The following is a 24,776-nucleotide window of genomic DNA, read 5'->3' as shown; positions in this document are numbered from 1 at the left end:
CATGAGAATTATTGTCAGCACTTGTTTGATGACTTTCACAATTAATTGTAAGAGATTCTGGTCACTAGTAAAGAGATCTCGTAAAACTTTTTTCAGTCAGTGGTGCCACTTGAAGTTGATAATAGCTTGAAAATTACAGCATCAACTAAAGCAGAAGTACTTGGAGAACAATTTTTACCAGAGAAGATGACAACATTCCTGTAATACCTACCAGTCAGTATCCCTCAATGCCCAACATAACACATCAGTGGCATTGTATCCTTACTAAAGAATCTCAAGCCTGGTAAAGCTGCTGGCCTGATATACCCACATGGATCCTCTAAACCTGTGCGAAGCAAATAGCTCCAGTGTTCACCCAGTCACTTAATTCAGGAATCTTACCAAATGACTGGCTCACCGCCAACATTTTTCCAGTATTCAAGAAAGGTATAACAAATTAAAGTACTCCTGCCAATTATCAACCAATATCATTAACTGCCGTCTGCTGCAAAGTTATGGAACACGTCATATTCCACTGTATCATGGAACATCAACCCTAATCAACCCTTAGACCTGGCTTTTCCTGCAATACCCAACTAATTTTTCTTGTACATGATATCTTAAAAGCTCACTATCAAGTTGACCTGGTACTGCTTGACTTTTCTAAAGCACTTGATACAGTTGCTCATAATAAATTACTACTTAAACTTGCCAATTATGGTATATGGTCTAACATTCATAAATGAATTACCACTTGGCTCACCTCCAGGACACAAAGAGTCTTAGTCGAAGGTTGCACATCTTCCACAAAGGAAGTCTTGTCTGGTGTTCCACAGGGCACTGTCCTTGGACCCCTAATATTCTTACTATATATTAATGCTAACAATACTTCCTCCATCCGTCTTTATGCTGATGATTGTGTGTTATATAGAGTGATTAAATCACCTCAAGACCGTATTCTCTTACAACAAGACCTCAGCCACCTTGTTCAATGGACAAACACCTGGCAGATAACACTGAACATTGGGAAATGCATGTGTATCAATGACCTGTACCAGATCACCGTACCTCAATCCCCACAGTATTATCTCTGAGCATGTCTTAGAAATTGTGGACCAGCACGACTAGGGGTTAGACTACATAGTACTATGATGTGGTCTTATCATACCCGACTGAAGATCAACAAGGCAACTAAAGTTCTTAACCTTATCAAGTGGTTGCTACACAAGTGCACTAAAGAATTCAAAGAATTAGCTTAGTGAGACTGGTGCTTGAATATGCTGCAATTATATGAGACCCCCACCGGAAGTATCTAATTGATAATATTGAGAAGACCCAATGTAGGGCAGCAAGGTGGGTAATGGAAGACTATCGATTGACAAAACAGTGTTTCAGACATGATATTGGCATTAAATTGGCCTACTCTAGAACAGTGTCATTTTAACAGTTTAGGCTTACCATGTTTTATAGCCTTGCAAAAATGAATTCATCCATCAACGTACCACCTTACTACAGCCCACTTACCTCTGCTTACAACACCCGCCAATTCCATCCTCTCCACTTCACACTGTTCACAGTGCCATGGTCATCCGCAACATAGTATTAGATGAGCTTCTTCCCTAAGACCATCCAAGATTGGAACAAATTACCCCACCGACTGATTGAATGTGATTCACTCAATAAATTTTCTGATTACCTACAGTTTCGCTGACAACCAAGGCTGGACCTACTTATTATTTTATGTATATTTCTGCAATTACGTATATACTTGTACCTATTAGCTATTGTTGTACATTGTTTTACTGGAGCTGTGATGTTTCAGCTCCTTGGGATACTATCAACAACAAGCTGCCTATCCCAGTCACAAATCAATCAATAGCTAAGCATTGTGAGCCACTTAACATAGTGAAATCATTCTATCATAGCTCTATAGCTGTAAAATAAGGAACAACACAGTGTAGTTTGAGCTGAAAGTTGAATTGGACTCCAGAATCTGCAAGATATTCACTTAAATTGATATTAATAGCATTAAAGATGAAACCATACACACAGAGTCAGTGGTAGTACTGAATCTAACTACATTCCAACCACTCTCTGACTGCTATTTTCACTAGGGAAGGGAAGGGCTGTTATTCATGGTTGCAAAATTTTCAATGATGCTGTGGTTATTGTAAAGTGCACGGCATCTTCTTTGGAAAGTTTGTATTCAAGGCAATGGTTGTACTTTATCATTTAGCTATATGATATATATGTACTGACTTTCAAAAGCAATGTAGCTACTATATTCAATGGTTACATTCATTGGTAAAATCATCAATCAGTCAAGCAATCATTCATAGTGTGCTACATACATACATGACTGTCTTCAGTGGTGTGCAAAACACATACACTGACTTTTTCTTTTACAGTGTATGAATCAACATTGGTATGGAAGGATGTGTAGTACTACTAGCCAGTAAGAGTGCACTGGTCAAGAAGAGGTCTAATATTACCATACACCAACTAGTCATTGTTTTGTGATTGAATGTATTTTTCAGCAGTGTTTTCAGTGGAAACTTTGTGCTCGAGACTGATCCTAAAATACATTCACCACTCACCCGTGACTTGTTGATTCCAGAAGAGATTAGCTCTTCCCTTCTTGCTCTTGTCATTGCCTAGCTCAGTATATAGTCTAGCTACGATGCAATCGACTATATATATTATATATATTTATGATTGTAAAACTCACAAATTTGAGTATAAAAACAATGTCTTTAGATTATTAATTACTGTTTTTCATTGAATGTGTCAGTGTTAATACTGAACTGCAATTAATAAAAACATCTCATGATTTTGCTTCTAGCTTAAACAACAAAGGTCAAACTGATGCCGTGTTACTAGATTTTAGCAAGGCTTTTGACTGAGTTCCGCATCACTTACTGCTCACAAAGCTTCAACATTATGGTGTAAGTGGTAACATCTTGAACTGAATTACTGAATTTTTGGACAGCCGTACTCAGCATGTGGTATGTGGTGGTACCACCTCTAAACCTATAAACGTAACTAGTGGCATATCTCAGGGAAGTGTGTTGGGACCACTATTATATCAATGACATCACTACCAATTTATCATCTTCCTGTCATTTATTTGCTGATGACTGTATTTTGTTCAGAAAGATTGATACACCGGACGATGCTATAATACTTCAAGAAGATTTGAGAAAACTGGAAATATGGGAAGAGACCTGGGGGATGAAATTCATACTGAGAAATGCATGATATTAAAATCACATTAGAACATAATCCTTACATTGCGGAATACACCCTCCACAGCAAAAAACTGAATCCTGTTGCAAGTGCTAAATACTTGGGTATCAATTTTGACAGCAAGCTTACATTCAACCATCATGTGAACACTGTTTTTCAAAAAGCTAGCATTCTTACGAAGAAATCTCACCAAAGAGTTAAGATAGATATCTACAAGATATTTGTTCTACCAATTTTAAACTATGCTGTGACAGTTTGGTCCCCACACACACAATACTACATCAATAAACTAGAAGCTGTTCAGAAACGTGCTCCTTGTTTTATTGTGTCAGATTACCGCAGATTAAGTAGTACTCGAAGTAGTATATCACATATCCCAAATTCATTAAAGTTACAATCCATAGTGTACCACCATACAAGGCTTCGTCTCTTGATGTTCTACAAGATTGTCAATCACCTAGTAGATTCCTATCCCCAGTTATATTGTACATTCTACAAGATGTTTACGAGGAAACCAGGATAAGTTGATCAAACCATCTGCTACTGTTGATGCATACAAATTAAATTTTTATCTAAGACTTCAATTACCCTATGGAATCAACTACCAATCAATGATATTTATTCCCTAATGATTTTGATAGTATTCTTCAATCAACACTGTCACATTCAATGAAAAACAGTAATTGGATTGTTTCTATAAACTTACTCAAATTTGTGGGTTCCGCCTAGAGTTGACAGCAATGTGACTGTAGGAGATCTTGAGTGTCACAGCACTAATGCTACTAGTGTCGCGCCTAAGCGCTATTGATTGAGCGATTAAGCCAACCAACTCTCGGCCTCCATAATAATGATTGCATACTGTTAACCGCTTAGACGATCTTTCTGAAAAATCTCTAATTTTCGTGAATATTGTTTGCACCACGAAAATTATTATCCCACGAAAATTTCTTGCCTCAAAGTTGGGATTTTTTCTGTTCACTGCTCGTTGTTAGTCAGAGATACCAACCTCTGAACAATTTTAGGAGTGAGACCTCAAACACTACCAGCAATGTGGACCAGACTCAAGTGTAGCTCCAGGATTTTTGGTAGTGAAGACCAAAAATAAAAAAGCTCGCTGCATGCTCAAAGTACAAAAATAAGCACAGAGCTGTAAGCACAGGGCTAATTATGAAGTAGATCAGGCGTGAGAACTAAGCTGATACAGAGGGTTAGGCGTGAGAGCGTGAGATTATTAGCCAAAGGGTGAGACTCACGCCTAATGCGTGGGAGTTGGCATGTCTACACTGTTAGTCGGTGTGTTTTGTAATCGTAGATGAGTATGAGTGAAGCACAGGAAATCGATGAAGGGCTTTACTCCAGACAACTGTAAGTGGTGTGCGTTAAAAAAGTTGTTAAATACTTACCTTATCCTATTTAATGAGCACCACCAATTAAGTACGGTTAATGTAGCCAAGGCTACCTAATATTGTGGTTTTAGTTCTACAATATAATTTCAGCTACAAAGCATCAAATTTGGCCAACTGCTTGCATTTTTGTGCAGGTGCCAGAAAATGGCAACATCCTTTTGTGGCCCTTTTTGGCATGTCTTTGCAAGTTCTATTCTAGCTTGTTATTTTCATGGAATTTGTAGTTTTAGTTCCTGTCTAGTTTAAAGGAAGCCATTTTGTATGGTCAGTCTTCCCACTCAAAAGTGTAGGCGTGGCTTGTGGTTGCTATGTACATGTTGTTTGTAATGTTGAGTGGTTTATGTGTGTGTTGTTGCTAGCTATGTGCTGGGACATGATGCCATGCGTAAGATGGGCAGATCCAATGTGCTTATATCTGGCATGAAAGGATTGGGGGTGGAAATTGGTAAGTACCTTAAAACAAGTGCACAACAAAGATCAGGTTTGAAAGGACCAGTTAATGTGTCAATAAATCCTGTAGTTTGGTAATCGGGAGTTATTTAATTTACTTTGGTTGAAGTTGCCAAGGCGTTTATACTTGTATTTCAACTTTAGTGTATTATATTGCATAGAGTTATGTCTGAAGTATGTATGTGGAGTGTAATACTGGTTTTCAGTTTGGTGACTACTGTATGTTACACATGTGTGTTTGTTAGCTAAGAATGTCATATTGGGAGGTGTGAAATCTGTCACTCTTCATGACACTGAACCAGCCCAGTTGGCTGAGCTATCTTCACAGATATGTATGTTTGTATGTATGTATGTAAGTAAGTACGTATGTATGTATGTATGCATGTATAATAGGTCTAGATTTTTTATGTTTTCAGTTTTAGTGAGGTCTGTTCACAGAGCATCTTCAATATTAATGAGGTGGTCCTATAAACATGATGGCTGCTATGTGATGTTTTGCTGTATACTGTGTGTTCAAGTTCCATTAACCATTGTGTTGATTGTTTGCTTCTTTGTTGTAGTTCTTCTTGACTCAGGAGGATGTTGGGAAGAACAGAGCTGAATCATGTGTTGCTCGCTTGTCAGAGCTGAACAGTATGTACCCGTCAATGTCAACACTTCCCCTTTAACTGAAGATTTTGTCATACAATTTCAGGTGTGTAGTAAAAGTATAGTGTAGTGTTTTGTTTGCTAGTTGTTATGGGTGTGTTGTGTGGGCGTGTTTGTACTTATGACATAACCAGGTAGCATTGTATGAAACTTACAGTAACGCATGCACCTCTTTCTCTTTTCAGGTTGTGGTACTTACCAATTCAAGTTTAGAAGAACAGGTTAAGATCGGAGAATTCACTCATAGTAAAGGAATCAAACTGATTGTGGCAGATACCAAGGGCCTGTTTGGGTGAGGGTGGTGTGTGCTGCTTAGTGGCAACATTGCTTACTTGTACTTTACTATTCCATATTTCGTTACAGAGAGATCTTTTGTGATTTTGGTAAAGACTTTGTTGTGTTTGACAATAATGGGGAAACCCTATTAGCTGTATGATATCTGCTGTAACTCAGGTATGGAGTTTGGTTGAGTATTTTGTTCATTTTGCATTTCACACACAGGATAAGGATAGTGTGGTGACATGCTTGGAAGAGATGAGGCATAGCTTTCAGACTGGAGACTATGTTACCTTTAGTGAAGTGGAGGTCTGTATACTGTGTGTGTGTGTGTGTAGTGCATGTATTTCTGCAGTGTGGCTAAGCGTGCATGAAGTGTGCATGCTTGCATGTACTACTTTACGTGTACATGTGTTCATTACAGGGGATGACAGAACTGAATGGCTGTGAGCTGAGGGAGGTCACCTATCTAGGTTAGTGACCTTGTGAAATGGACATTTGTATGCATGAGGTGATACACATGTTATGCCACTTCCAAAATGTCATTTGTGTGCTGCAGGAGTGGTGTATGTGTATGCAAAGAGATCTGCCCAGTTAAAGTATGTAATAACTTGTTATGTTTCTTCAGGTCCCTACACATTCGGTATTGGAGATACTAGTGGACTGTCCCCTTATGTTAGAGGAGGAATTTGCACTCAAGTGAAGATGTCTGAGACCCTTCAATTTGTGAGTTACGACTGCTGTGCTACTGTGACTTGTGAAGAGGCATACTGTACACACATTTGTGTACACACCATGTGCGCACAAATGCACACACAAACACACGCATGCGCACACAACCTATGCGTGCTTTCTGTGTGCTCATATTGATAGAGGTCAGGATATTCAACTAATCAGGATGTTGAGTCATTATACATTTGTTATATCTGCGTGACTATCATTTCTGTCTTGTTCCAAATAGAAATCCATCAACGAGGCCATGGATGAGCCTCAGTTTCAGCTGACAGATTTTGGCAAGATGGAACGCCCAGCTCAGCTCCATATAGCTTTCCAGGTGAACTAGGAAAGAAGAAAAATCAATAGTACCATATGTGACCGGATCTGTGAAAACCTGACACAATTGCGCATTTGTCAAATTCCTGTTTATTAAATATTTATAATCTACTTAGCCAAGTGTACCCTCTGGCGAACTTCAGCCTCATATGCCAATATCTTGAGGAGTTACAGCCCTACAAAGTAAAAATAGCAACAACAGAAAAATCGATTTGTACAGCAAGTATAGGGAAAATAAATTACAGGTGCTTACAGAAAGGGTTGTAACTTACCAACAGATTGAGGTACGGAGCTAAAATTTTCACCATCGTGTTTGTCATGAACAGGGGAATCGGGTAAGTTTTTCCTTTACTCGCCTGCATACAAAGGCGAAATTCGTGAAGTAAACTCGATTGTTTACGATCATTTCAACATGACGTAAACAAATGCTCATAACTTATGGGTATACTGCAGCAAAACAAAGATTTACCAACTTCTCTCTAGCAGGCGAATAAGATGATATCCAGGGTTTTATTGTTAATCCCTTCCTTTACTAAGAAAGAGGCGTTCAAAAAATTTACGAAGTTTTTTCAATAACATTCAAGTATTTCACCCAATGTATTCAATGCTTTATACTGTAAATTTAGGCTTGTGCGGATTTTCGCAGATCCGGTGACATATTATTGTATACACTGTATTTGGTGTACTGTCAGAGCATGTAACTCAGGTATCATAGAATTTTAGTGATGTGATTTACTCAGAATAACTGACAATGTTACTTTAATATGTGTGCATGCAATTAAATGAGACACTTAAGGATTTCTGTAATAGGTGACCTTTCCTACAATGATCCAGCAGTCTGCCCATACTGGTCGGCAGTGGTTCAAAGCGACCAGTACCTCTAAACACCGACCAGTACCCTCTTAAATTCGACCAGTGCAATTCTTAAATATATCACCGATACACATGCAATATACCCTAATACAACACACAGCAATCAGTTCATGTTAACTTTATGCCACCACTCAGGAATTTCTGGACAGAACTGTGATGATCAGATAAACAGGTTTAACTGCATGTACAACTGAAGCCACAGGCAGGCGTATACTTTGTAGTAAAAGTATCCAAGACGGTTATAAAGAGAAATCAATACTTCAAAATGATTTTAAAATGCTTAGTTATTGATTCAAGGCAGGATGGCTGAGTGGTCTAAGGCGCTGGTTTTAGGCACCAGTCACTTTGGTGGCGTGGGTTCGAGTCCCACTCCTGTCATTTTTATTTTTGTTCTTTTTCTTCACACTAATTTTTCCATTTTCTGTTGTATGAGTATATATAGGATTTTATTGTGTTTGTTGTGCACACTTAGAAATAATCCCATTGTTCTTCTTTAGGCTCTGCATGCTTACAGGAAGAAGCATGGGTCCTTGCCCAAGCCTTACAACAAGGAAGATGCAGTGAAGTTCATGGAAGAGGCTAAAGTGGTTAACAAAGGTGCCAAAGCCAAGGTACACAACCCCATGCAGTATTCATTGCAAAGGGTATTAAAATATTGTAAATTGACTCTTTGTGTGTGCATGCAAATATTGGCAGTGTTCTTGCAGTTTATAGCAACGTACAATTTACAGATTGACAAGATTAATGAAAAGCTGTTTACCTGGTTGGCATATGTTGCCTCAGGGGACGTGGCCCCAATGCAGGCTGTGATTGGCTCCATTACTGCTCATGAAGTGATAAAAGTTAGTGCATATTTGTAGATTATCGTATCAAAAGGTTGCATACAAAATGGAAACTCAAAAATGAGGACACCTACATCTAGTAGAGGTCCCAAAGTATCCTGTAGTGCTAACAGATGTAGAAAATGTGTGACACATTATCAGGTGTGGTTAATTCCAGGTCCCCGAGTGTGGGTTTCTTTTCCAATTTTGACTCAAACTTTGTTCACACAAGTGCTAGCATTACACTAGCTCATAGATGCTCTATGTGATGTGAAAAGATTTGAATGTACGATAATACTGTCTGTAATCATATGCCTCATAGCAACTGGATTGACAGGTGGATTATAAATTTGTATATAGTAAGATTTTATCTTAGTGGCTGACAATCTTTACATGCCAAAGTGAAGATTTCAGAAGGGTGTGTCTATTCATGAAAAATCATGCTCAATTTAAAATGCTGGCTTTGCTGATTAATTAAAAATGATGACTTTGCTAATTTTTTGTGCTTTGCTTAAAATTATTTTTCAAAACTAGTCTACAGTACATGTACGTAGTAGGGCTGAGCGATACTACCGTTTTGGCAATATATCACGATATTTTGTTATTAACTATCGTGATACCATGCCTGTACATTATTGTCATTAAAAATCCATTTGTTGTGCTGTACTAGGCTAAGAATCCTTGTAAGTCATAACCTGGTTACCCCTGCAGAGAAGTGTGAACACCATAATATAACCTCAAAGTATGTGTTACAATAACTGTTACTGTTAACAAGGATGATAGTGGCTAGTTTTTAAGACTTCCTGCAGGTTTACTGAGGAATACACTATGTAGCACCAGCTATGATTGTCAGTATTGTGAATAGTGGCTTTAGTATCGATCGTGATACTAAAATGGCAGTATCGCTCAGCTCTAGTATGTACAGTAGTCAACTGCATCTATAATTTATAATGAATCTTAAGAGCGTGACACAAATTTCTGCGAATGCAGCTCTTCGTGAAAATAAAACTTTTATTTTAATAGCTAGGAATACATTGGAAGAGAAGAGGGAAGCAGTTGTATAGCTACCACGTTTATAAAGACATTGGACTCCTGTCATTGGCGAGGAACTTACTTGCATCATACAGTATGATAATACTATATAGTAGGGACCACAAAGGAGTAGGTGTGGCCCACAAAATGACATCACCCAAAAACCAGCCTCAATTTTTCCCGACAACAATGAGACAGTATTGGTTAGGTAAAACTAAGCCCAAACAAGCTTTCAGATCAACCTGAAACGCTTTTAACAAGTTGCTACGGAATTTTAAAAATAATTTATTTAATGGAATTTTCTACTGACTGCCTGACTGACTGACTGATGCCTTCAGACAAGCGTAACTTGATAACGGCTAAGACTACGTGCTTGATTTTATCACTGTTCAATGTTGCTTCAGCCTGGGAGGTTTCTTTTGGTATACCGCAGTACTTCACTTTTCAGACAATGATTGAAATAACTGGGGTGTACGGCACCATTTCTTCTTTTGGTATGCATGGATTGCAGAGGCACTTTTCGAACAGTTCTTGATACGAAATGTTGTGTAATGGGTTGAACATAGCTGACAACAAAGCGTAATGGATACTCTTTTCAGACGATAATTGATATTGCTGGGGCACATGGCACCATCTCAGATGTTGGGTTCACCAGTTATAATAAAATTTTTACAAAAAAAAGTTAGCAAAAAAGTACACAGAAAAATTTGGAATTTTCAACTAGACTAGGGACCATACCACATCGATAAAAAGTACCGAAACAAGCTGGAGTAGTGCACGATATCATACAGTACGATAGTACTGTATAGTAGGGACATTGAAGGTGTGGGGGCGATCTGTGATATAATATAACCTAAAACCCTGCCGCGATTTTTCTTCACAATGACATGACAGTATTGGTTGGGTAAAACCAAGCCCAAAAGTGTCTTCAGATTGACCCAAAATGTTTCCATCAAGTTGCTACAGAATTTTAAAGAAAAATTTATTCAATGGAATTTCTACTGCCTGCCTGCCTGATGCCTTCAGTCAAGTGTAGCGGAAAACTGGCTACAGCCCTAATTCTTTTGCAGAAACATTTCTAGTTTGCTTAAGAAAAAACCTTTGGTATATTGATAAACATACAATGCTTGCGCTATTGTCGTAATTACCTTTTATCCTTCTTTACCATGGCCATCAGTCAAGGTTCTACCACTGAGTGTTAATAGACTACAGTACGGCTTCCATCTACCAGTGTATATTGCATCAAACTATTCGAATGCACGTGGTCACCGGTTGAACCAAACTATTTGAACACACACGTACGTGACTCGCTGTTGATATCGATCAGACAGAGCAACTCACAGCAAACTATATAGCAATGTGTAAGTCAATAAAATGTAGTTTATTTAGTAACAATGTTAAACCGAGTCCGGTCATCCAGGTCCCACTTTACAGATTATTCTGGTCTTACCCCACGTGCTACGTAAATTAAATGTGGACGTGTTACCACACGTCATAGCGTAGCCCTGCTTCTTTTGTGAGCCACTCCCACTTACATAAATTACTGTCTGTAGACATATGGTAGCCACACCCATTCATCAGTCTGTAGATGTGCGTGAACCCACGTCCATTATTGTCTGTAGGCTTATGTAGAGCCACGCCTACTGATCAGTTGTTATTGTATGAGTCATAATATAATAGAGCTGTGATTAACTCTTTTAAAATATTGTGACTGGTTTTGTGAAAAGCAGGCTATTTAGTAGTCATGAGCTAGCAAAAAAACTTCACAAACAAACATAAGAAAAAATTAAGAATTTTCAATTACAGTAGGGACAGTGTATAGTGCTGCAATAAAAAGTACTGAAACAAGCTGGATCAGAGTAGTACGTAATGTCCAAATACTGTAAAACAATAAGAAGTGAATATCTCTACTGTGCATTGAGTGTAGCACAGTAGGGATATTCACTTCTTATTGTTTTACAGTATTTGGACATTACGTACTAGCTACTCCAATCCAACTTTTTTCAGTACTTTTTATTACAGCACTATACACTGTCCCTACTGATTTTTTCTTATACTTGTGAAATCACAGTAAAACAATAAGAAGTGTTATATCCCTACTGTGCTCAAGATACCATAATGGAAATGCACAGTAAGGATATTACACTTCTTATTGTTTTACTGTGATTTAATATCGTGCACTACTCCAGCTTGTTTCAGTACTTTTTATCGATGTGCTATGGTCCCTACTCTAGTTGAAAATTCAAAATTTTTCTGTGTACTTGTTAATATAGGGATGTGCACTGCGTGACGACCCAATAGTAGTGAGGTGCTTACTGCGCACCCTTTCAGTTTGTTTTCATTTCATTGTGGCACAATAATATGTAGAGTTATAGGGCAAGAAATCACGAAAACATTGAGAACATGTGTGTTAGTGTGTATGTATGTGAGCCCTGTCAGTATGGGTAGGTATAGTGTAGTTTCTGTCTGGTTGACACTATTTAGTTTCAGATCTAAATTCTGTGCACACCACACATATTGGAATGTGTGAATAAAAAAAACAAATCATGTGATTTAGGTATGTAGTTCTAAAAATGGCACACAGTTGTGTTGATAGTTTGATAAATTGAATATCCTTGTAAAGCAGGTTCATCCTGTTTATGGTCAAGTCTCTTTTCCTGTCCTAGCTATGAATTCTGTTAGTGGGGGAAGTGATAAACTAATCTCTCATCAGCTTACTACCTCTTATGGTCATGTTGTTGTACTGTTAAATAAATTAGTGGTCCTCTACCAATGGGTAACACATTAAAATGGTCAGAGCTACCATTGCATCGTGAGGACTTTAATCTTGCATTTAATTCGCCATATTTAATCACATAGAGTTTTGTTTATTAGTAGGTTTTTAGTGCCTGTAAAACTTGTGTTGGAGCATTCATAATGGCTCAATCAGTTGCTTGTTTCACTACACGACACGTGTTTCTTCACCAAACATCGCTGAACATGGCTGCCCTACCCTGGCGAACTTCAGGTGCCTACATCAATTCATCCTGGATACAAGCAAAGATACCCTGTACAAAGAAACACGGCTAACACGACAAAATTTCACTGCTTTCCATCTAGTACCCCAACACTTATTACAATGAGTAATAAATTCGCAGGAGGAATTTAATGTCGCGAAGTTATCACCTCGCAAGATTAAGTGTCGCATGATGTTATTTTCACAAATAAATTTGTCCCCGAGAAAAACCTGCTATACAGTAGTATATATGGTAACCTGTAGGATGATCCGTGATGATTCAGATTGCCTGTCTAATATTTGGTCGCACAATAAAGTTTGAGGCTGATATTTATGTGTAATAGAAAAGTAATTTACAGTACATGGAAGTGTTGTGCTACCCTCATCAATAGGTGTCTGATCTTCTGGTCCTTATTTATAGTTCTGCTATAAGTGAACACTGATAAAGTTACTATTCTGTTTGTTAAAATTTTGGTGTATTTCTTCTTTCACTTTTTTACACCACCAGGCTTTACTTTTCACAATGTACATACTGTATTTACTAAGATAAATGTTGCACTGCCTTCAATAGTAGCAGCACTTGAACATTGCCACAATCAATTTTAAAAGCTATGAGCTTAAATTAAATACATTTTATTTTATTGACGGGTAGTGGTCGAGTTTGAATAGTCACTGCATTGATATTTGGTACTAAGATAAAAGTGCCACGTCATTTAACCAAGTATATGTGGTGTTCGATGAAATCTGTTGGATTTTTTTTTTGGAATTGTAAAGCTGCATTGCGTAAGCAAGCCTTCCATGCCTACATACACAAAGCCAACTTTGCTGCTGTACAGTAATAAAACTTTATTATGTACAAATTACGTGTATTTGAAATGCAGCATGACATCAGTTACACTTTACTTCTATCCTAGCTGTTTTTTATTATTTCACAGTGAACTGTTTAAAAGTTATTGACATGATAGTAAAAACAAGAGTATTATGGACTCTTGGCAAAAATGAGAGAACGATTATTTTGAATCTGTTGTAGTGTATAGGTGTATTTCATTTTCAAAATTAATTAAGGCTTTGAAGGGTAAATATTAATTAATAGTTTAAACAATGCTAGAATCACCATAGCAACTGCCATTGTATTGAATAAACTGACCAACTCAAGCACGACTGATTGTGTACACTGTAAATAATAGGTGAATGTATTCAGGACAATGGGTACCCCTGCTAATCTAATAAACCATTGAAATGACAACCATAGAGGGCTTGCACGCAAAAAGTGTTGTGATAAAAAATGCTTAACAACCGTTGCTAGTCTGACATTTGTGAGGTTTTACTTTTCAATGGAATGCAATGGGGTGAATGCACTTACTTGGTCACCACGCTTTACCAAATACACTGTAAGAGAATCTCTGTCAAAAGCTAGGATAAGGTTAGAAACAAACATTAAATACTAGCACTAAGTTGGACAAGCGTAATATCAATTTTTTGTCGATTAGTTGTGAACGTTAACACTTCATACAATTTTTATGACGGCTATCCAAGTGACTAACCTGGTGAACGTGTTCCATTCTACACTAAACCTTTGACAATGGTTGTAGCCTTCACTCGCATACCTCACAAATGTCTGACAAGCAACTGTTGTTAAGCATTTTATGATAATACGTCATAACGCATCACGCGTGCAATCCCTCTATAGCTTGTATGTAGCTATGGAATTGGCAATCTTTAGGTAGTGTTTGTATAGTCCAGCGCCTAAACCACAAAACCGTTCACTTTTTAATAAAAGCACCAAATTTCTTATGGGGTTTGTAGCATGTGTACTAAGTGAGAAGGGGAGGCATGTAAAAAGTCCTTTGGAACCCAATATTTTGGACCGTGTCAATAAAAGTATTTGTTTACATGGAAAACAATCAATATCCTATTAGTTTAAAGGCTGGATCTAGTATTAGACCAGTACAAAGCCTGCAGCTGCAACAAATGGCCATTAAAATGCCACGTGAAACAAATTGTTTTCTCAGCCTGGCAGTAAACAAAATGATTGAAAATGCTATTTTCAAGGGGTTTTATTAAAGCAGGGGTTAATCTAGGGGGGGGGGGGGGGGGGCGGGGAGGGCACAGGCCCCCTCTGGGTTAGCTATTGCCCCCCCTAGGTTTATACCTAAAGCCTTGAGAAATGGAAAGGTTTAATTGGTCCCAAAGTTGTATAATCCAATGGTCAATATTCAATGGCATCACAGTAAAATTTCACCAAAATTGAGTATATTTACACCTAAATTTTCAAAATTTTCCTGGGAGAGCATGCCCCCAGACCCCCCTAGAATCCGAAGCAACTTACTTCGCCCCCTCTAGGTTTATTTTCTGGGTTGAGCCCTGTAAAGTATTGCATTTCCAATGCACACAGTTCTGTAGTATCATGTACAAGAATCATCTTGATGTGTATCATTTATTTATCAAAAGTGCATAACAAAATTTATCAAATGATGAAGTTTTGATTGGTTACAGGTGGACATAAAATTATTGAAATCCCTCTGTACATGCATAAATCAAGCAATTATCCTTGCAATATTGATCAAATCTGATTAGTATTGTAGAGATACGTTGTTGTTTGGTATATACTCTGATATTCCAATGATTTTGTGTCCACCCGTAACCAATTAAAACTTCATCATTCGATAACTTTTGTTATACAACTTCAGTAAAGAAATCAGGATGATTCTTACTACAGAACTGTGTGCATTGGAAATGCAAAACTTTAATAAAGACCCTTGAAAATAGCATTTTCAGTCATTTTGTTTACTGCCAGGCTGAGAAAACAATTTGTTTTATGTGGCATTTTAATGGCCATTTGTTGCAGCTGCAGGCTTTGTACTGGTCTAATACTAGATCCAGCTTTTAAACTTGATTGTTTTCCATGTAAACAAATAGTTTTGTTGTCAAGGTCCAAAAAGTAGGGTTCCAAAGGACTTTTTACATACCTCCCCTTCTAAAATCACTTAGTACATGTGTTACAAACCCTATAAGAAATTTGGTGCTTTTATTAAAAAGTGAACGATTATCTCATTTAGAGGGTTATAGGCACTTACTAGTATGTACTTTTTGTGTAAATTTTTGGCAGTCATTGTGCTGACCTACCCGAAGATTCAAAAGGCATTATTTAGAGTTAGATTATCTCGACTGGTGTGAATGTCATCTTCAAAAGGGCTGGTAAATTTGAACCAATCAACTGTCCATACAACCAAGAGTTCATAATATAGAGAGGGAGGGAGAGTATCCAACACTGTATTACCTGATCAAAACACACTGCATTCAAAGATTGCGCAATGACTATCAGCACCAAAACTTATTAAATCACTACTGAAAGGGTGTTAATTCTATTAAAGCAAAGCACTAAGAATGCTTTCCTTTGATAAATCAACACCTATCAGTCGAACCGCAACCGTAACAAAAAACGTTAATTCGCATAAGTTTGGTTGCAAGCGCCTCCTTACAAACCATTAAAAAAATCATTCCGCGCTTCATGTCCATGTGTCTTTCTTACCTCGTAGCTTCTTCACGGTAAGTTATATGGCTTTATAATCTGGAGCCTTAATAGCTACTACAAAGGGGAATCTCGCAATGCCGAACGCGTGGTGGTGTACATCATCTAGGAAGCATCAAGACGGCGATCATGACCTTTGTGAGTTATGCGCATCATAATTTCTTCACCAGTACACTTTTGTTTACAAGGATTTTAGCCATCACACGTAGTATTAAAAGATAGAGCAGCGTTTAAACTTTGTTTCCATGTAGTAATTAATCGTGTCTCATTACGCATGCGATTGCAATTAATTTTATAAAAAATACATATTAAAATGATTATTAGGCAAGCATTACATATTTAAATATCCTTGCAACTTTAAAAACAGCGACCAGACAACCCTTCCCCTGTTGCTGGGAGCAAGAAGAAGGCTACCTTTGGGGATTCAGCAGATGAGTCATCCAGGACATGTATTCTGTGTGGAGACAGCAATAGTCAAAAGTCAACATATGAAACTTGGGGAGAGTCTGAACGTACGTACCTTGTACATCACTTCAATTCTGTTCCCAAAAAAGGTAGCATGATTTGTAAGAAACACTTGTTAGAAGCTAAAAGAAACTCCCAATCCCTTAATCGCATACCAATCTGGAAAAGAAATGACAAAAGTCCACCTAGCACCTCTACAGATAAGTGCATTAATCCTAAGTGCAAAACTTCGCATGTTGAGAAACTTATAAAGCCTATGTTTGCACCTATTGATACACTCACCAAACTTTTAGGTATCCAACCATCATCATCCCAACCATTTGTACTTTGCCGCAAGTGTTACAATGATACATACAGCATAGTAGTTGGGACTCGTCTGCCTTGTAGTTCATGTGGAACTACTCCAAAGCCTGGTACAGTGTTCTGTCGGCATAGTCCCAATGCAGCAGTGGTATCACAGAACCTAAAAACAACAGGCCACAATGTAGATTTTAAAATAACAGACTGCCTATGTCTTACCTGTTATAAGGTGCACTGTTCCATAGTTGAAAAAATGAAATCAGATGGGACTGATGACATGTTAAAAGAAGACATAACGACATGGGTAAGTAAGTTGGGTGACATCAATATAGACAAACTTTCAAAAGCAATTTTGGAATCTGTTGTTTATGTTGCTAACCAATTACTGCTATGTAAGGCAGTATTATTACCATGGGTTTGCAAGGTGTTCTTGTATACATACAATGGTAAACACACAGGTAGCATCAAGTCAGTCAAACTGATTCTAGAGGTAGAAGAGGGGGAAGTAATGTTTACATCAAGGTGGTTATTAAATCAGCTTATTACATATCTTAACAATTACATGTTTTATAAATGTGTCCATATGAAGTTTGGCACGATACTATTTCGTAGAGGAATCGACATTCTAATCAGCCTATCATGGGCTTTGAGTAGCAATCAATGCTCGGATGGCAATTCTGAAAATGATCACAACCCTGCATCTACTTCTGTTCAAGATAACAAGGTGGTGCTTTACGAGGCAGGGTATATAGTAAATGATCTTATTCATAAGGAAATAGAAAAACAAAACACATCAAAAAAACTTGGTCTAACTGGTGATCATGACCTTTCATCATTAAACATAGATGAACAGCTACAAAGGGTTAATCCTCTCCTACTAGAATTTATGACATCTATTACAGCTACAGTTCGTGAACGGCAGCATACAAGTCTAGGAAATGAAACTGACACCAGTAAACATGTTAAAAAGGCTAGAATTTATAATGCCTTGTGTTTACTGCAGTATTGTACTAATCCCACACAACCAACTCCATTTCACCTTCTGATGGCAGATGTGGTGGAAGTATGTGGAGGGTCTCGTCAACTTTTAAGAATTTTGAACAGATTAGGCTGTACAACCTCAGCTGATACGCATGATCGTTTTGTAACAAATCAAGCTGAATTACAACGGAACCACAGTATATGGGATGAGTTATCAAAGGACACATTCTCAGTTGTGTCAGTGGATAATTTTGATATGCTACAAAGCTACTCAGCGGTATACTGTGGTGATCAACAACGTAGTTTTCATGGAACTACGGTTCAAGTTGTGCAGTCTAGTTGTAATATTACGAACACCCTGAATGATACCAACACACGATGTCCTACTTTACCTTTAACAAGTACAGATCATCAGCTAACAGGTGACCACATATGTTTAACACACAGTTCTGTGATTTCTAACCCTTCTCCACCTATAGAAAATATTAGAAGTGCCCTTCCACAACAAGTACAACGTGCACGTGATTTCTCACCAGATAGTTCCCCACACAAGCTTGGAAAAGTAGGTCCAAAGCGACAGCGGACAGTTGCTGTAAAAAATTTATCAACCACATTTAAAGACACAGCCATCAATTCTACACTTTCATATGCACAGCCAATAGTTTTGGATGACTTTTTACAAAGCAGTGAAGACAGTAAACATTATAGTGAACTTAGATCCAAACTATTTTCATATGTCATAAATAAGTTCATTATACATTACCATGAAGAGTTACAATTCAACATGCAAGACATTGTATTAAGTGATTTTAGACATTTTTTAGATAACACGAGTGAAAGGGATCTACCATCACAGATTTATTATATGGAATTAGTAAATGAAAATCCTGACAGCGATGAAACTATGGCTTTGATAGCTGAGGATTTACTAAACAATTTTAATGTTGAAGGCCAGGACGGATGGGTGATACTTGCTGGGGATGGAAAGACATACCAACATCTTATGAATATCAAGCGTCAATACAAAACACCATTTGAAAAACTCTTGATATTTCCAGGTGACTGGCACACACTGAAAAACTATCAGCCCATTCTAATGAAAGTATATTACAACGCTGGTTTAAGGGAATTGGCAAAATCATGTGGATTTCGAAGTGCTACACTGAAATCCTTGGAGACATGTACAAACTTTAAGAGGACTCATTGTTTTCTGCTTCAAGTGTGGGAAGCACTTTACAGGGAGATGCTACACTCCTATGCTGCTGAAGTAAATACTTCTGATTTGCTAAACAACGTCCAATGTATTCTAGCATCAGGAATTCAGGAGTCTCGGTCTCCCCAGCATCTGCTCTCTAGAGTTGACACATTAATACATGAAACTAATGGTTTAGATAGTTTCATGAAATTTATCTATCGAATGGCAGAAGTAGATGACACATGGAAGTTGTGGGTGGACTTTGTGTTTGTTAATTGTTACAGTTATATAACTCTATACCTAGCAATCCGAGGCAGTGACTGGAAATTGCGCATATCAAGTTTGAAGCAAATGGCACCACTGTTTGCAGCTTTCGATCGTGATACTTATGAGAGGATTATCCCACACCATCTAGCTGATCTCAAGAACTATCCTAAAAGAATACTACAATGTTTGGAGGCAGGAGGGTTTACAGTTAGCATAACATCAAGAGAATGGCATTCTGTAGCTTTAGACGAAGCACATGAGATGTGCATAAACAAGGACCTAAAGTCAGCAGTCATACGTCCATCTAAAGCATACCTACAAAAGACATCACTTTTCTTCAATTACAGAATCAAAGCTTTTAAAAATATTATTCAACAATTATTTCCCACTGATCTACTAGAACACTATAAACTTAACACCATTATTGATAATACACCACATGCAAGACACTGTGAAGAAAACATTCAAACAATGTGCTCATTAATTACAGGCAACAAACAGTTCATCACTCAGGATAACAACAGAGGTCTTTTAAATGTATTCACGAATCAAGTGGCAACCCCTGAACAAGCACATGATATGTTGTCTTTTCGTCAAATAGGTTTGCAAGCTTATCAACAATATATTACCACTAGAATACTTCATACCTCTAGTGTAATAAATGCTCCCCTCAGACGCCATAGACTGCTGACAATGTCATCTATTTCGAAGAAGAGGAAAAGAATTACACCTAAGGAACAAGAGGACAAACAAATAATTAAATGCTTACGACGACACCTGGTTTGGTGCCAGCAAAATGGGAAGGACTATGACTGCAGTAATGAACAATATTCACTTCTGCCAAGAGCCATTGCAAATGAAGATGGCCATCCTCATAAAGCTAACAAAAGCCACTGGACTAATAAGCTACAAAGCCGGTATCAATCTGCAGAGTCATCTGTATTTGTAAACTCACTACCATGGGTGCCACAGGCTGTTATTGTAGATGCAATGTTTATAATAAATACTACACCACTACGAAGAACAACAACAATGACAGATTATACCAAGTTACTATTTCGACAATTTGCATCAGAACATTACAAGGCAGGGACAACTGAAGTTCATTTCATTTTTGATAAACTAGCAGAAAAACAGTTTAATCCTAAGTACTATGAACATATAAGACGAGAACAAATGAAGAAACATAGTAAAGCACATGAACACTATAATTTTACACCACAATGCAACATCCCACAAGGATGGCGGGAATACCTTGAATGTAGAACATGCAAAAGATGCATCATTGAAGCTATTGGAATCGCATTTTTACAGATAGGAATGTTTCTACTCTCGGGTGACCAGAGGTTGTTTTTGGCAGGGTGTTTTTCTGGCAATAATGAAAATTGTGCTTGGATTATAATACCAGCCAATATAACACCAGAAATAATTTCAGAGTACACTACAACTGCTGTGGAGGCAGACAATCGTATTTGGCGTCACGCTATCCAGACAGTAGCAACTAGGGTTTTAATATACTCCCCTGACACTGATGTGTACACTATTGGACTAAGCATACTCAATCATAACACATCAAAAGACTTTATAGTCCAACTTAATGTCCACCACTCCATAGAAAAAAAATTTGTTATTCTTCACCATCTTGAAGCCGCGTTTTTGAATGAGCCAGATTTGAGCCACATCCCCAGAGAAAAAGTATGCTCAGTCATGCAGTCTTTGTTTATTAGTACAGGGTGTGATTTTATTTCTTTTTTCAAATCATTTGGTAAGGCAACTATTATGAATCACTTTTTTCAATATGCTACCTTCATATGTGGTACAAATATGGCTGGAAGTTTAGAACAAACAAACTTAACCAACAGAGACGATGGATTTTTGTCATTTGTAAGACTGATAGGTACATGTTACTTTAAAAGACACCTCACAACATTCAACCATTCAACACCAACGCAACTGTATAACTCTATAGAACCCTCCATACCACCTAAGGAAAGACACCAGCTTTGGCTCCAAGAAATACGGAGAGTTGTGTCCAACAGAATTACAACAGAAGAAGAAAGAGTACCATCACTAACTTCACTTTGGCGGCACTGGCTAAGGTCGTGCTGGGTTCATCAAATGTGGCAGTGTTCCCACCACAATGATTTGTATTTATCACTAGCACCTCCAGAAGAAAGTGGTTGGACTATCAATGAAGATGGCACATACGTTATAGACTGGGAAGCACCAGAAGTTTCAGATAAAATCAAGAATAATATTGAATTTTTAACCAAAGGTTGCAGTTGTAAGAAAGGCTGTGCATCAAACAACTGTGGATGTAAAAGAAAAGGAAGATATTGTGGGCCTGGGTGTGAATGCCAAGGATGTGTGAACCTATCAGGACAACACAATACTACAGATAGTGATGCAGATGTGACTGACGAACATAGTGGTGATAGCAGTGAGGCAAGTTCTTACGAATCTGATGAAGATCCACTGCAAATGGAAATAATAACTGATGATTTTGTTTCTGAAATTGTAGATATTGTTTAATTATAACATATTTTTGTAACATTCATAATTGGAATCCAGAGATGACTAAACAGTGTATAACCTAAGTCATAGCTAGCAATGTGTGATAATGCCAGTTAAGCTTTAAGGCTAGTACAAAGTTGTTTACATGTAGATTATTTCTAGATATTTTATCCATGAGTAACTTACACCACATACAACTATTATACAAAGGGGTAGTGTGTGTACTGCGTACCATTTCTTGACAACAAACGCTTGATCCAGTGCCATCGTCTGCGCACTCAGTAAATCACTCCGTAGTTCGAAAACAACAATGAGACCTAAGCAAAACGGAGAGCTATAAGATTATATATGTGTACTAACGGAACTTTACATACTTTAACATTGCCAGAGTTAGCCACTGGATACACGGTAAGTCCTCCGTCTTTGCCTTCATTAACGCCATTTTTCGTCCGCGCGCCCGTGAGGCCTGCAACTAAAACTTGGTGAAATAATTACGGTTGCGGTTCGACTGTATCAATGCTCTTCAGTAGGTGAAGCCAGGTGACGAATTTGTATGGAATTATACTGAAGTATACTGAAATATTCAGGATATGATGCAATCTTTGAACAGTGTGTTTTGACCAGGTAATACAGTGTTGGACACTCTCCCTTCCTCTTTATATTATGAACTCTTGATACAACCAATCAACTGTCCATACATTGTTCTAGAATGTTTACATGCTATGTTGATGGTGTTTGTTTACTTTGCCTTACTTAGTCAATACGAGGTCACAAGACACACTTTGTCAACTTATGTGTAGTCTTTCAAGGAGCTGTGTGTATTGTTTGCTGCAGTATAGGATAGCAACAAGATGTAGACATGATATAAACTGTTGAATCTTCTTGTGTTTGTGTTTTATTTTCAGCTAATTAAAATTCCATATTTTGGTCACGATAACTTCTTTGTTATATAAAATCTTCACACCACTAATGAGACTGATACGAAGCCATAGCAACAGTTGGACCAACACCTATCAACTGGAATATTGCAGCTGATATTACTTTATATGGGCATTTTAGTAGCTTTGAAGACTTTTAAAAAATATCTTACAACCTTGTGATTTATTGTGTAAACATTGAATTAAGTGTTTGTGAGTATCACAAGCTATTTGTGATGTGTTTGAGTCTTCAAATACAAGTCTAAAGCCAATATTTTTACCAAGGCAGGATGGCCGAGTGGTCTAAGGCGCTGGTTTTAGGCACCAGTCACTTTGGTGGCGTGGGTTCGAATCCCACTCCTGTCATGATTTTTTTTTTTTTTTTTTTTTTTGGGAATGCACATAATTTTGTAGCTAAATGTATTTTCAATTTTTTTTTGCCAGGTCTACATACATAAGGTAACACACAACAATACACTTTATTCACCATTAATTTTAAAATCTCCATAGGCATGTACTGGCAAGTTCAGTCCAATATTTCAGTGGCTCTACTTTGACAGTCTGGAAAGCCTGCAGGAGGGAAACATTGAGTTGCCTGAAGCCGATGTGGCACCATGCAACAGTCGTTATGATGGGCAGATAGCCATATTTGGTAATGAGTTCCAGAAGAAGCTAGGTAACTTGAAATATTTCCTGGTAAGTTGAGTGTTAAGTAATGTTGTGTCTCATAATACACTACACATACACAGATATATGATTACTAATGGTTGGAAGTCCCAGTCATTTATCACTTAAAATGTGTGCAATCATTGATGTGTCTGGCTCATGGGTGTATGGTACACTTTAAAGCCATTCTATGACTTGTTGACTGGATGAACTTGACTTAGGTACATTAAGTGTAACAGTTGATATCTACTAAAAGCAATCGACATCAATTTCTTATGTTCCAAATGTTTTTTACCTTGTACAATCTGTTGTATTGCATAGCCTTTATACTTCTATGCTACCTTGGTATTAAATTAACACAGTCTATATTGCTAAGTGAATAGTACCATAGCTGAACCCTTGTAAATACTTTACTCAGGTTGGTGCTGGAGGTATCGGTTGTGAAATGTTGAAGAATTATGCCATGATGGGTGTAGCATGTGGAGCTGATGGGAAAATGTTTGTGACTGATATGGACAGTATTGAGAAGAGTAACCTGAACAGGCAGTTCTTATTCCGTCCTGGTGATGTGCAAGTACGTAGTACGTGTGCGTGCATGTGTGCATGTGGTACCTGCTTGGAAATCTTATATGCTCGGTGATGTCCAGTTGCTGTTGTTGATTCCTTGAGCAAGAAACTTGACTCATTGAGAGGCTTCAGATGCCAGTACAGCCTCCTGCTGGGTACCAACCATGCCCAGGAGATTTGTTTGCACTGATTAGTAGTGTTTAAGTAGTGCACAGTGTTCCACTAGGTAGGGGTGATCGTGTATACAGCAGCCAGGACTGCTTTTGTGTGTGTATGGTGTGTTTGTATTGTGTACAATACAAATAGCCAGATACTTACTTATTGTGTTTTTGTTAATTCTACAGAAAATGAAGAGTGAAGTTGCTGCTAGAGCTATCAAACAAATGAATCCTGGTATCAATGTGGTCGCCCATCAGAACAGGGTTGGCCCTGAAACTGAGGGTATCCTTGTGTGACTGATGTCGGCTAATAAGATTTGTTTCTTTGTGTTTCATGTACGTATATGCCTAGCTGTGTGTACACTGTGTAGTACATGCATGCATGTATATGTGTACGTATGTGTGTGTGCTTATTTGCATGCTTACTTGCGTGTG

At 37.8% G+C, this 24,776-nt stretch overlaps 1 protein-coding gene, 1 long non-coding RNA gene, 2 other non-coding genes and 1 pseudogene across 4 annotated transcripts in view; 4 read left to right on the top strand and 1 right to left on the bottom strand.

The window, feature by feature from the left end:
• LOC136252145 (ubiquitin-like modifier-activating enzyme 1) overlaps positions 1 to 24,776 on the top strand; it is a 571,137-nt gene that overhangs the window by 228,842 nt on the left and 317,519 nt on the right. The window lies entirely within an intron of this gene.
• The window catches only part of LOC136252150 (ubiquitin-like modifier-activating enzyme 1), a 28,422-nt pseudogene continuing 7,560 nt past the window's right edge, over positions 3,915 to 24,776 (top strand).
• On the top strand, positions 8,228 to 8,309 carry Trnal-uag (transfer RNA leucine (anticodon UAG)). The gene has a single exon. It is a non-coding gene; the product is annotated as a tRNA-Leu (tRNA).
• LOC136252161 (uncharacterized) lies at positions 16,607 to 17,235 on the bottom strand. Its single transcript, XR_010699376.1, has 3 exons — positions 17,059 to 17,235; positions 16,832 to 16,935; positions 16,607 to 16,765 (listed from the first exon to the last, which is right to left on the bottom strand). It is a non-coding gene; the product is annotated as an uncharacterized lncRNA (long non-coding RNA).
• On the top strand, positions 23,235 to 23,316 carry Trnal-uag (transfer RNA leucine (anticodon UAG)). The gene has a single exon. It is a non-coding gene; the product is annotated as a tRNA-Leu (tRNA).

The sequence above is a fragment of the Dysidea avara genome, chromosome 4, assembly GCF_963678975.1.
Source record: "Dysidea avara chromosome 4, odDysAvar1.4, whole genome shotgun sequence".
Taxonomy (NCBI): Eukaryota; Metazoa; Porifera; class Demospongiae; order Dictyoceratida; family Dysideidae; genus Dysidea; species Dysidea avara.
Note: the sequence above shows the minus strand (reverse complement) of the source record. Positions and strands in the feature narration are given on the sequence as shown.